This window comes from Eretmochelys imbricata, chromosome 8 (assembly GCF_965152235.1).
Source record: "Eretmochelys imbricata isolate rEreImb1 chromosome 8, rEreImb1.hap1, whole genome shotgun sequence".
In the NCBI taxonomy this organism is placed as follows: domain Eukaryota; kingdom Metazoa; phylum Chordata; order Testudines; family Cheloniidae; genus Eretmochelys; species Eretmochelys imbricata.
Genome location: NC_135579.1, coordinates 19,897,772 through 19,914,245, shown reverse-complemented (window position 1 = coordinate 19,914,245; position 16,474 = coordinate 19,897,772).

The following is a 16,474-nucleotide window of genomic DNA, read 5'->3' as shown; positions in this document are numbered from 1 at the left end:
TGCTGTATCCCTGTGTGTGGATAAGAAACTGAAGCAAGGAGAGGCTAAGTGACTTGCCCAAGGTCACACAGTATGTCTGTGTTAGAGCTAGGAATTGAACATGGGTCTCTGGCTAGTGCCCTGCTCATTGGCTCTCTTTCCTCTTCAAAAAGCTAAAGATTAAGGGAAAAGATGGGTGTAAGAAGAAGGAGCTTGTGAGGGAGGGATATGCTCTTTTATGGGATTTGGAGCGTGATGCAGTCAGACAGCAATGATCTGTCAGCTGCTTTTTATTCCCAGACTGCACTCCTTGTACTCCCACTCCCAGGAGAAATGAATGTGTATCAAGGATGCAGGGTCGGCCACCAGTTCAAGTGGGATGTCTTAATACTAGTTTCTAATCAGCTCTGACTGTACGGATGATGATTGCTTGTTTTCAAAGCTTGCAAATCACAAGGAAAAAGACCCCCAGCATTTCAGATTTATCATTCGCAAAAGAAAACCTACAGAGTGACCAGATGTTCAATCATGAGTTAACTAATGAGTTTAGGTAAAATTTACAGGGAGCTTTGAAATTGGATGGTGCTAAATAAATGCATAGTCTTACTGCTGTTCAGACTGCTACCTGTGCACACTGTCAGACAGCAGTGGCGTGCGCAGATTATTGTTCAATACTGATTTTAGTAAGCCTGGGGCTGTGTGTATTGTGGGGAGTGGCTGAGCATGTATGGTAGGGTCTGAGTATTGCTTAATACTGGATCAGACCAGTTTGAGACTAGTCTGAGATCAAATGTGAGATGTGCATTCACACATGAGCATTCACAACTCATCTGGACCAGAGATTGCAATTTATTTTCATGTAAGAGTCACAACTGAAAAAGTGGATGCGGGGGGAACTCTAGGGGCATTTGTAACCATAGATCCTCAACTGTGCACACATATCACCTTGTCAGCCATTGGCATGCACCAAGGGAAAAGCTGATACAAATGGGCTACTAGGCCCAAAAGCTCAATCTTGGCAAAGAGATTTTATATAAAAGGGCTTCAGCAATAGGGAGTCAGTCCAGTTTAAGATTCTGGGGTGAAGGATCTCGTATGATACACTCCCAGGCCAGCCTATGTTTATGCATAAGCATATAAAACCCGGGTATCATTCAAAAGTAAGATTAGTGTTTCAAAGCTAGTATGTCTGACATGCTGAAATGCTTCTCCCCCTGCCCTGCCCCCTCACACCCATATCTGCTCGTGGACTGACAAACCTGAGACTCAATTCCGCCCGATTTGTCTGCCCTGACCAAGGAGTCTGATCTTCACACAATTCTACCTATTACTGAATAAATAATGCCCAGGCAGCCAGGCATTTTTCATGCTAAGGTTTTTAAAGGCCACTGTAGTGGTGCATGTAAATTCAATTTCATTTTCTCTGCCCACTAAACAGCCAAATAATTATTAACATCTGACTCATAGTATGGTGAGCTGCTGCACCAGCCATAGAATCTGCTGCTGCTTAGACACCCCCCGCCCCCCCGATAAAGGCAAAAAGGGATAAAGCTGGGAAGTAGTGAGGGGATCTCACTTTTTTTTTTTTTTTAATTGGTGTGGCTCAGCACACATACGAGTGCATGAAGCAGAGCAAAGTGAACAGCTTGCAGGGTTGATATTCCTCTGGAAACGCTCTAATCCCTTCCAGAGAGGCAAAGCTGGGGTCTTTACTTGTACGTATTGACTAATCTGGATGTCAGAGGCTCAGAAGGGTCTAGGGGCAGCTTTGTCAGGCATATGAGTGAAGGGCTCTGAGGGAAGAAGTGAGAATCTGTGCTGTGAAACAGGAGCTCAACAAACAAGGATAGAAAGCAAATGCTGGAAGATGGGGCCAAAGGTGTGAATGTTAAACCCGTCAGGTTAACTCCTTGTGTCTTGGAGCCACTGTAGCAAGCTCTTTATGGCGAGGCAGCACTGAAGCACAGTTCAAAAAATATGGGGAACTTCTTTGCACTAGCAGGGTCGTGGGAGAGAGGATGGTGTTGGGGGCGTTGAGAATAGATGGCTGGTTAGTTTTTTCCATCTCTACTAGCAATCATTCATGAGAGCTCATTAGGAATAAGTGAAGAAGAAGCTGAGTACACCAGGCTAAGCAACCTTTTCCTTTGGAAATGGGACATAATCCCCACCATCCTGTGGCGTGAGATTCACCAGACAATTATGCTTCTCTCTCTTCCATGAACTGTACCAGTCACACAGTCTGCTCCACATGTCCATTAGACCTAGCAAGCAAGGAGTGCGACTCTCCCAGAGACTGTCACTGTATACGGAAAATGCAAATTACCTTAAATACCTTGCACTCCTTACTCCTAGTGAACTAAATGGGAGTTTTGATTGAGATGTCAGGAATTGGAACAATATAATTGAATGGTCAACAGTTACCATCTATGTGATAAGGACTTTACCCTGTGACATAATGTATTAATATTAAACAGAACTGGTTTTTAAGCAAGTTAGGAAAACAATGGCAGGAACAAAATCCATGCACAATTACATCTGCAAACTAGGTAATTGAATGCACAAATAAACACCATTAGCCCCTGGCAGGTACAGTTTCCTGATTTGTGTCCAAAAGATCAGTAATTATGTGTGTGAACAGGGGCCTTGATCCAGCAAAAAAACCCCAAGTGCATGATTCCCACTGTAGTACTTTTCAAGGTAAGCACAGGCTTAGATGCTTTGCTGCATTGGAACCAAGGTTTTCAAACACAGGCCTAACTTGATGAAATTTGAAGCCTAAAATCAGCTTTAAAATCGTGAATTAAAGAGCTTTCTGTCTTTCTGTCTTTCTACTCCCCTGCTTGTTAGGCCTTTCATGTGAAATGAATGCATGAACTGACCCGAGAGGTCAACAGAGGTGACATTCTCTTTTGGCATAGTGCTGTGGGTATTGTCAAGGAAAGACTCAGGGTCGTCCATTTGCACAGAGAACCAAAGAATATTTATTCAATACTAGGAAGAGGAGGGGGTCCATAAAGATTGAGATTGCTGAAGGGATGACTGGAAAGGGGACCCGCTGCTCAGCTGTCTTCGTTATGCTTGGCTTGGGATTTGGGAATCAGCAGGTCATCTCATTTACTAGCAATCTGAGCATGGTATAATCTGCTTTTATGCACAGTTATTAAAAGGAGTAAAATGAATCCACCCATATAAGTCTAATTTAGCATTTATTCTTAAAGGAGCAGCCCAAGTTTAAAGATTCTGGCTAAAGCTTTGTGTATATATAGAAGTCTCATGTAAATTCAACTGTCCAACTGAAAAAGATCACAGCTAGTTGTGCTGAATGCAAATGCTTTTAAAGGACTCAGAGCCATACTCAAGATAAATTATGGAAACGAATTGCTTGCCTTTCCAGATCAATGCAAGGGAATCCCTGGGTGAACAGTGCATAGATCACTTTTGCTCATAGGATTTTGCTGAAAGATACGCTGGCTAATGTGAAGTGTTATTAGTAATTTTGGCATCAAGGAATGAGTCATTTGCGCACATTCCATGGACTTCCATTGCCCCTTTCATCTGACACTTTAATTTATGGGCCTGTATAACTGTAATGTGCATTTAGATGAATTTAAAAAAAATCTGGGGTAAGGATGGAAAGGGGAAAATGCCGTCTATTGATCTTGACAACTCCATCAATAGCATCTTTTAATTGACAATGAAAATGATGAAACAACAGACACCCAGGACCCCCCTCAATGTTCTGAAGCATCTTGCCATGTGTGAGGTTTTGTATTGCTCTTTTGGCACTGGGGTATCCACATCCCTGACTCACTGGAGAATTGCTTTAGTTGTTCATCTCCAGCAGGAGATTTTGTTATTTACTGTGACTAGTTCAGAACAGTCAATATCATGCAACTCCAATGGTCTCTTTATTGCAGGAACTTCTATCCAGCATCACAGATCATACCTGGGATGAATATGTACAGATTCCATAGGTGGTTTAGTAACCCACTGTCCTACCTTCCACCTCTGCTGAGACCTGGTTCCATGTCCCAGCTTAGTACACAAATGAAATGCTCTGAGACTAGTCTCATGAGGGCCGTGTGTGGTCCTATCTGAATTCAGCACAGTTGTCAATCTGTGCAGTGAAGAGGCTGGGAACTGGGATAGAAAGGCTGTTTAAAAAAATATCATGATAAGGCTTTGCATTTTTATTGGTACTTTTCATATTTAGATCTCAAAGTGCTTCACTCAAGGGAGGTAAATCTCATTATTCCTATAGTACAAAGGAGAAAACTGAAGCCTGGTGAGATTAGTGACTTGCTCAAGGTCATACATTGATTCAATGCTAGTGACAGGAATCTGTCTGACTCCCCGGTCTATGGTCTAACCACTAAACCACACTACCGCAGTTTGCAGGCAAGGTCTGAACAGGCTGGTAACGCAGTTGAGGCAGTCCTGGGCAAGGTGCACTCCAGGTCAATTCATAGTCACCATTCAGTTAGGGGGCAGCATTGTCATGCTCCTCCTAAATGAGGGCCTGCACCTGCTGAAGTCAGTGGGGCAGGATCATACCTTCAGTCCTGTCAGGTTCTCCTTACTCCGAACGTGGAACTTCTCTGTGTATGAAGAAGGTGAGAAACACAAACCATTCTGTTAGTGTCTAGTATATGAATCATTACAAGCATACTGAAAATGTAGGCATTTTTCTTTAGAAAAACCCTTTTTTCCCTTACCATAATACCATGCAAGCCCCGCTTTCCCTCCCACTAATGCCTGTGGGACCTCAGCACTCAGGAAAATCAGACCAGATATGCTGTCTACATGTTGTACTGAAGAAGGATTGAAAAAAGAAACAAGGTGTAGGTGCTGATACAGTCGATGTTTTACTGTTTTCTTGGGAACAGAATGACACCCCCCCACTCCTCCTCACCATCTCCACCCCTCTCCTGGCAAGAAAAGCATGAGTCCTCTCTTCTGCTTTGTTTTGACCAGAGACAGCTTCAAATAGCTGCATCCTGTTGCTAGGTTACCAGTCTGTGTTCTGCAAATTGCACATACCTTTTGTTAACCTCACATTAAATTGCAGATCACATATCGTGCTATTTTTAGTTGAGTGGGGGGGAGGGAAATGAGGAATGATGTATATTCCCGTTCAAATGCTAACATACCTCTGGTCATTTGTGCTTGTGAGTGGTGTTCCCTACTTAAATAGGTAACGGGTATGCGGTACATTAATGAAATATCTGACTGGCTAATGAACATCATCAGATGACACCTTTGTGCTGTTTAGGGTCCTTGATAATTTGTCTTCAGTTCAAGTTAGTAGCCAGAAAGGGCTGGAAACAGGTTTTTGTTATGCACTGATCCATCAGGAAGCCCATAAAGACAACTGTGGCATAAAGCTGGGCATTTACACATCCACAAAATGCTCACCCATTATTTGGATTCTGATTCTCTCTCTCTCCGAGACTCTGTGTGTGTGTGTGTGTGTGAGAGAGAGAGAAATGGCTGCAGAATAAATTAATTTTTTTATAGCAGAGGCTGAATTTAATTATCAAGTCGCTTTAAAATCTTCCACAGTCAGTAGCACAGGGCAGCACAGTGATGCTGTTGTAAGCGGTAGTGTTTGGGACTGTTGCTGTGGAATACTGTAGCAAATGTAACACACATCAGTTAATTAATAGGAATGGCTATAATGCCTACCACTTATATATTACATTTAATAATGTTTTAAGTCAGAATCTGTATGATTGTGCCTCGGTTTCCCCATCTGAGACAAATAGACAAACATATGACTTGCTCAAAGCCACACTCTGAGTCTGTGGACTAGATCCCATGGTCAAAATCAATGACAAAACTCTCATTGTCTTAAACAGAGACAGGATATCACCCCATATCTCCCAGCTTCCTGTCCTGTGCTCTGCCCATTGGACCATGTTGCTGTTGAGAAGTTCAGGGATAGACTGTTGGAGAAACTAATTTATTCTAGAGCTTTCCTCTTCCCCTTTCTGCCCCCTGGCATGTGTCTTCTCTCTTTCATATTTTTTAAAAAACAGCTGCAAAGCAGTGTACAGTAATGTGGGTTGTGCTACAACAATGGGGTATTATAGAAAGTCTTCTGATCAACTCTTTAAAAATGAGAAAACAGCGTTATTTTTAAAAGCCACCCTACCTTTCTTTTGTCCACATTTTTTGCCCATAGGTAACTGTGGTCTCCATTCTGGAGGTGCAAACGAGGCCACGCAGCATCAAATTATCTTATTGTGACTTCAAATCAGATAGATAGCTGCTTACGCGACATCAAGAAGTGGGTAAAAAAGGGGGCTGGCGAAGGCCCATTTAAAGCTCAAACCTAGAAGACCAACTCAAACTCCCAGTAAAGTCAGTGGGAGTTTTTCTATTGGCTTCAGAGGAAGCTGGATTCACCCTTAAGCATAGCCAATTATATGCGAAATAAATGTCTGACATAAAACTGAGGGACAAGCCTAAACAAGATCTCCTGGCCTCATTCCTCTGTTCATATGAGCATGAAACAACTACCCCAGCTTTAGAACTGTCCCTTCCACCTGGCGTCAGCAGGAGACTTAATATTGGCAGGAGCACTATGGGGTTCAATCCACCGCAAAGGGACTACTTCTATTTTCTCAGCAGCGGTTTCAAGGGAAATAAAGATGGAAGCACCTAAGGAATTAGCATTATGAAAGCTATCTGAACTAATGAGAAGAGGAGGGAATGGGCTAAGGAAAAGGACTGCACTGACTCTGTGCTGCATTCAGAGAAATGGTGCTTTTTATTGGCTCGCTCTCCTTTGGAAATTCAAAGGTCTTTTTTTATATAGTAACTTATCTCCTATCTGATTGACGAACAAAACACTTACCTACTGTACCAAATTGTTTTTCCTCTTTGCTTTCTTGTTTTCAGTTGAAGAGATGCTCAAATCTATAATGTGTTTTCCACCCCCCCCCATACAAAATAATTAGAGACGAGTTAGAAACAAAAACAACCCACAGTAGGAGAGTTATAGACTGTGCTGTAGAGCCCTGGTGGAATAAAAAAAACTTCTCTAGTTCTCCCAAGATCAAAGTAGCAACCCTTGAAATTTAATGGTTGGGAACTTCTGAGAAAGGAGGTTGTTAAACCAGTCCTGACTTCTATGTCTGTTTTATTAGCCAGGAGACAGTGACATTTTTTTGAACTAGATACAAACTTTGTTTCCACTAAGGTTGTGCGTGATGGTTTCTGAACATGATCCCCAAGGCTAAAGGTCTGTACTGAGCCTACTAGTGCACTTAAAACGGCACATGCCTCCACGGTTACGGGCCCAGGTTTCTCTTCTGTACTGCTTAGGTCCACTGGCTTCTATTGTATCACATCCAGCTAAATTTGCACACATTGCGGTCTAGTTAACTAGTCAGTTCCACACATTTTCCTAACCTGTTCTTTTGAGATTTCGTACAGGCCAATATTCATTGTTAGCTACTGCAGATGCCTTCTCAACCCTCGTTATTCATGTTTGCTTTTCATGCAGATTCAGTTGAGGTTCCAGCCAAATTCAGAACTGGGGTAGGCAGGTGTAAATCCATTGGGTCCTTTTACTCCAGGGCTGGCATCATGTCTGACACACCCGTTTTGTGGATTTTCCCCCCACCCCCATTGTTCAGAACACCGTCTTGGGATCTGGAGAACACAAATCTCTTCGTGCTGATCTTGTCCCTCTTTGCATGGCAAATAAACCTCTTCTGTTTGGTTTTCCTGCTAGCACTGGAAAAGGCCACCTTGTGTTTATTCTTCTGTGCATTAACATTGGGTGAGTGGAGATGATTGGAATCCCAGTACTTTTGTGGGAGAAGGATTTGAATAAATGTCTCCAATCTGAACTACTCTGGATTTTAGAGACTCAGTGAAATTAGAGATGAAATAGACCTATTGGCCACTGAGTTCCTCTCCCTGAAAATGGTGAAACACTCCTTATTTTACATTTATTCACTAGTCCTTTGTCTAGTCCTATTCTGAATGTGCCAAACAATGGGGAGTCTACCACTTCCCTAGGGAGAGTATTCCATTAAAACAAAAAAACAGCCTCCCCACCCCTCTTTTTTTTTTTTTGGCCAGACCTATTTAGAGTCCTACATTTTTGGGAGGGCTGCAAGAGGGGAGTGTCTTCAGAGAAATGGGACCCAAATCTGAATGAATTCTGGTAGTAAGTTCACAAAACCAAAACCCAACTGATAAGGCGTCTTCCCCCCATTCTCCCCAGTTCCATGGGTGACTTTACTCCATTAGCTGGAACCTGCACGTCTCTTTGGAGCTGGCCACATGCTAACAAAATGCCAGGCACTGCTTCATCTTTGTATTCTGTCCCTGTGGTTTGGAGCTCACTGCAGAAGAGGGTGTGACAGGCAAGTTCTGCTGCACACATTGTGATACAGCAACACCAGAATGGAAACATTTCTCGGTAATAGATGGATTTTTAAAATAAATAGTGGGATATTTTAAAAGTGGGTTTTTCAAATGTGGAAACCGTTATCCTTTAGATTATTACAATATACCAGCAGATCACATTTGATCTTTAAATGGGTTGATAGTTTCCTTGTAAATTCAGCTAGCAGCACCCATTCTAGGCCAAACACCTTTTGAAGGACACTAACAAATAGTCTTAGATTTAGGGCTAGATTCGCCTTTGCATTTTGGCCCCTTTGCGCAGAGGAGCTGGAAACCATTCAGATCTGGCCAGCTGATAACTTCCCTGGCACAGGGGGAAATTGTCAGCTGGCATGGAGCTGGTCATCTTAGCACTGTGCCATCCCCACTTGGCCCCAGTGCAGGGTGTGTGTTGCGGTAGGTAGGGAGCATAGCCTGAGTGCGCTGTGCTCTAGCATTGCGCAGTTGATATATGTTCCCTTAGGGACTGTAGCCAGATGGTGTAAATTAGAGCATCCTCTGGCTGCTGTAAAGAAAGCCAGGGCTCAGGGTGGTACAGCATTGCCCTGTGACTCAGGCATTCATAATTGGTGCCCCATCTGCCCTTCTCTCCTGCTGTAATGAGAAGTCTGGGCCTTAACTTTGATTTGGATTTTAGGATCAAATGTTTTGGGCGGTGGGGAGCCCTCAGCCAACCAAACAACCACATTGACACCCATAGACACACAACAACACTGCCCAGAAAGAACAGGAGGACTTGTGGCACCTTAGAGACTAACCAATTTATTTGAGCATAAGCTTTCGTGAGCTACAGCTGCCCAGAAACCAACCAAACACAAACAATGAAAGGATTTTTGCAAAGCCTCTAATATGAACCCTTGTTCTTTGGATTTGTTTTCATTTTAAGGAGAACAATCCTGTACAGCATTGTGAACCTACACTATAAAAGTGCTGAGTAAATGCATGAAGAGCAGAAAGCGGCCAGTAGCCTGCTACAAACAAATGCACCACCAACCAATGTAGTTTAATTGCCTATGACAAGTGAAATGTAAAAATAAATAAATAAATAAAAAATGAAGAGGACAAATGCTGAAACGTAAGTCAGATTTTTAATATTCTTTCGTTCGTTTACTAATCTGTAGTGAGGTTTGTAACAGAAGGAAGGAATTTGTTGAAAAATAGATGAGTTTTATGTTCCCTGGGTCTCTAAAATGTATATGAAATATTCATGCGGGGTATGAGGGAGGGAGACTCCAAGCTTGCTCTGCTGTTCAGATAAAATGAAATGAAAAAGACAATAACTAGCCAGAGGTCTTTTTGTCCCAGGTCAGTGTTAAAAAGAAAATAGTGCTTTTCTGTACTCGGTTATTACAGTGATGAGGGCCATATAAGAACCTAGCCTAGATAGAGAAATTTCCAGCCTTTTAAAAATTCTCTGCAGCTTGCAATTACACACACGTCTAATTTATCACAGATGCCAGATGGCACAGCTAACATATTGACAACGACTTAAACAAAAATAAAATAAAAATGGCTGGCCTATTCTGTTCCTCACATCCCCTCCTCTTTCCCTAGAAAACCTTACCTTTCCCCCAGTTTTCTTTATGGATAGTCTTTATTTAAACCCCATATTTCGAGAAAGTCAACCTAGAAAGACACTCGCTCTGGTTTAATGACTTCAGGGTCCTTCAACAGCAAATGGGGTAAAATAATTCCATTTAGGACCTGATCCTGCAACAAAAAATACTATCAATTGTACTGGAGTGTACGTGGAAATGTAGGGTACATGAGCACTTTGCGGGAAAATAAACGCTTACACTGCAGATGGAGCATATAGGCACTGAGGTTAAAAATGATTGCACAAGCTAAGATATTTCTCATCTAAGCAACATTGTTAAAGACCCAACCTCAAATAGAATTTTTAATTTTACCTGCTTCCGGCTATTGGTTCAGATTTAAACAAAATAACACAAATAAACACTCAGAAGCCAGCCACTACAACTGTGACATTTGTGGCCAGACTTCCAGGTCATCTCAGTTTCCAGCAGGCTGAGCACTGATGAAAATCTGGCCACTTATTTTGGTACCTAAGTGGGAGCTGAGTTCTCTTGAAAATCTGTCCCTGAACAGTTTTTGAAAATCTCACTCAATATCCAGAAATTAAAAAGATAGTTATACTTTTATGGCTGAAGCTCTGGCCCCTCTTGAGGTCAATGGCAAAACTCCCATGGACTTCAATAGGGTCAAATCTTGACCCTATATGTCTATTTAGATTTCTATGTAGACCTGGTTACAGTCTACCTGCTTTAGTTTACTTGATATTTCTTCATCACTGATTTGATTTAATTTTTTTCATCTATCATTGTCACAGCTTTTCCTGTTGCTCCTCTTAGGTAGGGTTATCAGCATCAGTCAATCAGGCTATTTCAGGTTAAAAGCTTTCATCTTTTTTTCTCTCTTTAAATGAACATCTAAAGGGGGAAAAAAAGAGTGAATGATGCAATCACTCTAACAGCCTTTAATTTCACCCCTTGTATACACTGCTGTTCAGAGACTAAACACTGAGCCCATAGTAACAAAGCTTTCACCTAGCCTCAGATTGCTCTGCTATTTAGTTTGTCCCCTATCGTGTGTGTGTGTGTGTTTAATGGTGAGTGGGGGAAGAGACTGTACAGACAAAGAAAATACGACATCTTACACTAGCAGTTCTGCATCACTCACAGGGACTGTCACTACCATAGCTTGTTTGGTAAATGTTGGCATATTAATTCACATTCCCTATTTCACCATGTCAAAGCATAACCAATCAATGTTCACAGATTTATTTATAGGCCTATTTTTTGAAAGACCTTTCCCCCTACCTCTCAAAGACACACATTTTCTTTGCTCCTATAAACAGAATGCATTTGCTGCACTGAGAGGTTTCCCCCTCAGTAGATTTAGGGCTAATGTTTCTAGGACTCTCTGAAAGGCTAATTTCTCCTGGGGTCTTTTGTTAGACATTGAGGAAGGAAGCTATGGGGAGCATGTTATTCCCAGGTTGCTCTGTGCATTTGCAGTGATTTGCAGACAGTGCGTGAATGCGTGTGCACACATGGAAATAACTTGCAGCCTCATAGTATGAAATGGGAAATCGACACAGCACGTTTGGCTCCTTGTAGGTTGAAATAAAGCAAAACAAAAGGAATAGTTAAGAAAATAACTTGGAAGGTGGAATGAGTCAGTCATTGCTATAACAATACATGTGTGAGACAGAATGCTTATTTGACATAAATATAACCCAACTGAGATAACATGTCCCTCCTGCTTTTAGAACAGCAAAAAATGTCTATTGATTTCTTTATGGCTCACCTGATCATACTTCATTTCAGACTCATATTTATTTACCTCTGCCCTCTCCACTAAAACTATACGGCACCCTCTGGAATGAAGTGTCTCCAAGTAGGGGCCCAGAACATGAAGTCCTTACTCTGGTCCTGATCATTGCCTCCCATGGGAATGTCACGAACCAGGATGTGGGTGGTTGGTCCTAGTGGTTGGAGCAGGAGCCAGGCCTAGTGGTCAGAGCAGTCGTGGTGAGTCAGGAGCTGGAGCCAGGGGTGGGAGCAGGAGTCAGGAATTAAAGCTGGGGGTCAGACTCGGAGTCAGGAAGCCAGAAGGGAAGCAGGGCAGGAGCATGCCTGGAGATGAGGCAGACATGGGAGCGATTGCTGCTGCGGGCATAAGCATTGAGTAGCCAGAGATCAATTGTTGCTGTTTGGCTTAAGAACAGCCTTGCTGAGTTTCTCGGCCAAACAGGCAAAGTGGTCAGTCAGGGTTAGCTGTGCTCATGAGCAGCCTGGAGACTGTGACAGGGAAGAATCCAGGGGACTGGGGTATGGGGGAGGAAATCTTTACATGGGGCCCTCTCATACTTCCTCTATGACTGTTAAGGGGTGCAGGATTTGGCACGCCTTTGGAAAAGGCTGAGTCTTACCTAGATCCTGTGGATACCAGGACATCTACACTGAGGGCCTGGTGCCTCCACACCACCAGCTGGTTCTTTTTTCTCAAGTGTAGCTCCATTGAAGCCAGACTTCAAGTGACTCCGAAAGCCATGGTTGCTTCTGGGCCCCAGATGAGGGCTATATAGAAAAGACAATATTGATACAGCATACATCTTTCCCTAGGAATCTCTGTAGGGTTGGAGGGAGTCAGTGTGCATCTGCACTGACCCCAGCCAACCCACCCTCTGCATGCTCCCCTTACAGGGTCCCTGTGAAACATCCTTTGGAGGATGGATGGGTTGGGAATGGTGTAGAGGTGACTGACCTCCATTCATGGGGGAAGAGGGGAAATATGCATGCAGTGTGTTCCATCTATATGCGTATCGGGTCTTGTGGGAGCCTCAACTGACCAGAGTTTGCAAAACCAAATCCACATCCCAGTTTCCAGAGCCCATCTTTTGTCTTAAATAGAGAACACAGAAGTGGAGATGCTTAGTGGCAGATTAATAATGGTTCTTTTTTGGGAACAGGTGTGGGGGGCATTTGGTTTTTGCAGTTCTACACTTTCAAATTTACTTAGTGTCACCAAGGACGTGAGCAATTTTGAATATTGAATGTATTGGGAATTTGTAATCTGCTCCCGGACCTTCTCCAAGCAGAAGAAGAGGCTAAATTCACTGAGTGAATAATTAGCTTAGCTCTAATGATAAGCCCTTTAGCAAAAGCCGGGGTGACGTGGGCCAGCTTTTCAGTCTGTTTACGTGAGGAATACATTTCTAATTTGTGCACATACCCACTGCATGTGCAAAGGGCTAATCAGATGCATGTATACCTGCACTCATGGTTAGGGCTCTGTGTTTATCCTGGAGGTCGTGGAAGTCACGGATTCTGTGACTTTCCGTGACTTCTGCAGTGGCTGGTGCGGCTGACCCCAGAGCTGCCCAAGCAACTTGTTCTGGGGCCAGCTGCTCAGGTAGCCCCAGGAACAGCCACATCAGCTGCTGCTCAGGCAGCCCTGGGGACCACCTGAGCAGCGGTGTGTGCGGGTAGCCCCAGGGATTGCCCGAGCAGTAGTCCCTGGCCCGCCAGAGCAGCTGCTGCTCAGCAGCCTCTGGCAGCTCCAGCCACCCCCAGCAGCGGCCTCCCAGGGTGTGCTCCTGCGCCCTCCCCCCAGCGGTGGCACCCCACCCAAGATTTAGTCATGGGTATTTTTAGTAAAAGTCATGGACAGGTCACAGCCCGTGAATTTTTGTTTATTGACCATGACCGGTTCATGACTTTTACTAAAAATACCCATGACTAAATCATAGCCTTACTCATGGTAACTGCATGTGCAAATGAGATGCACAATTTATGCAGGTATTTGCACACCTTGTCTAAAAAACCTTGTCTTCAGTTATCTGTGCTCCTAACCTTAATTTCCTCTCTCATTCCCAGATATTGCAGGGAGCATATGTACAGCTAATTGCATAACATACTTTTTTTGCAATACTCAGAACAATGGGGTAAGATACAGACAGATCAGTTGCTATTAAACTACGATTTTTTTTGCCTTTTCTTTGTTTTCTTTTGTTTGGGGCAAAGTATTACTTAGCAGTAAGTAGGCCCTGCCCCCCTATTAAGCTGCTTGTTGTTTTAATGGTGCAATACTCTAGTTATTAACTTCTGCCACCATAACCATGCTGCGAATGTCAAGGCTGCCTATGTAATGTCTGCATGTGGGTGGGAGAACCCTTTGAGAGAAGGAACGAGAGCGAAGAAATAATGCCATGAATAATTGCCTTGGCATCCTAGAGAAGAGAGGAGGAGGTTTATGCCTGGAAAACAGCTTGTCATTTGCCTTTAATAAGGAACAATTGCAAACAGATTTCCCGGAGATACTGGCCACATATTGAACTCATTAAAAACCATGTGCTTATTGATCGTTGCTTCCTCCTCCCAGCTGCATTTCCTCCTTATTTGAGGCTCAGGAGCTTCCTCCCAGAGCTTAAGCTTGCAATGCATAATCAAGGGCCAAACGTCACCACAGGGAATAGGGCTGGGGAGGGTGGGGAAGGCATGTAGGATGCATCTGCGGATAGAGCAGTCAGGAGAGCTAAGTTCTATTTACAGCTCTGCAACTGACTTGCTGTGTGACCTTGGGCAAGAAACTTCGCTCCCCTGTGCTTCAGTTTTCTCATCTGTTAACAATGGGCTAATCCACTGCTAAGTTCTATGAGGTTTATGGCTGAAAAGAGCTAAGAGTTACTAACCCTGTGTATGAATTGCTCCTCATTGAGTTAAAAGAATTACTGCAGCTATCCAGCCTAATGGCTCTCAAATGCTACCGGGATGTGCATGGTATAAAGACAGGGAGGGCTAGACTAAGAGAGAAATTATGCCACACTCTTCCAACTTCGGACTTAACATTCATAGCTTGCTCACTCACTCTCTGCAGAAAGGAGTTTTGGACACCAGAAGGTGATTGGCCCACTTAGAACTGGTTTTGTTTTCATTGACCTACAACCAGGCTGATGTTCCTGAACAACATAAAGCACCTACTAGAGCTCCATCTGTTGGGGTTTGGAGGAAATGAACCCTGGATCGGGCCCATACTGATGTTTCTTTTTCTTGTTCTCTCTTTTAAAATATTTCCTCCTAGCATTGCTTTGTAGCTTGCTGGATTCACGGTCTCCTGCTGAGCAGAAATGCACAATCATTGTCCCCCCGCCCCCCGCATACACTGAGGCAGGGGGTGTTGCAGTTTGGGACTGAGGGGTGCTAGCAGAGCTCTGTTGGGGATAGAAATGGAATCAAAGGGAGCATCAACCTGGAGGCACATTGGTAGACATGTTGAGGCTACACAGAAAGTATTCATGGTACCCGGGATACGTACCTGAATCTAGCCGGTTCTGTGAATCTCTTCACTTTCTCGAACACTAACAAGGCCGAGATTTTCCATGACTAGTGATTTTGATTCAGTTTCTGAGACCCATTATAGGGCCTGATTTTCAGAAAGTGCTGAGCACCCACCTGCTGCAAATCAGGCTCCTGTAAGGCATCAAATTAGCATCTGGAAATGAATCTCTGCCCCAAGTCACCCGTCCCTTGTTCTACTTTTCACTCCAAAATATTTTAACGAGAGAAATAAAAACTCAAAATGGGGCGGGGTAAACCTTTTCCTCATTGGCTTTCACCTGCAGCAATGTCTTGCTATGAAACTGCAGAGTGAAGTGTCTCTGGAAAGAGTTAATTCTGTTTTTCATATTTGTTTAAAAATAATAATTTGTTGCCGCAGTGAAGAGTGAGTGATGATAATAATTACAGCAGGAGGATCGTGCTCAGTTGCTTTCAGTCAGACATGGAGAGCACAAATCAGCTTGTCCAGTGTTTTTTGAGAGCTCATAATCAGGTTCTGATAATTACCCACCCTACTTTTTTACAGATGGGGGAAAAAAATGGGTTTCTGAAGTGTTGGGGAATGTTTTACATATTCATGGGAACTGACACTGGAGAGGCTGGTTTGAAAGGATTGGGTGGGGAATATAAAACAGAAAAATCCATCTGACGTTATCATGCCCTATGTATCATGTTTCTTTTTATTTCTCTTGTACATATGTTTTTTTTCCTACTTGCCATATATAGAAATTTTTAGAGATCTAAAATTGCATTTTGTTTAATATTGTCCAGATCTCAGCTGTGTATTCCTGGAAAGGTGGGGTTTGTTTATGACCTTGGGCAACTCATCTAATTGCTCCATGACTCAGTTGCCCATCTCTATATTTGTCTGATTCTCCTTTCTCCCACTCTTTGACTGTCTTGTCTATTTAGGCTGTAATGTATGTGAGGCAGGCACTGTCTCCTACTCTGGGGCTCTGATCTCAGTTGGGGCCTTTTGGTATTAATGTCCTAAAAACAAAACAGCAATGATTATTATCATCATCATTATTAGACATGGCCTGTACGCACGTGCAAGTGAGGTCCAGGGAGAGAGTACAAGCAGATGCCCATGTACAAGAGACAGGCAAAATTTCAATGGGGCAAGGAGCACAGCAAAGGTCCTGTTTGCAACCACATGACCAAATGATATTTTAGCAGTGTTGGGGGAACTACCATATTGTAAT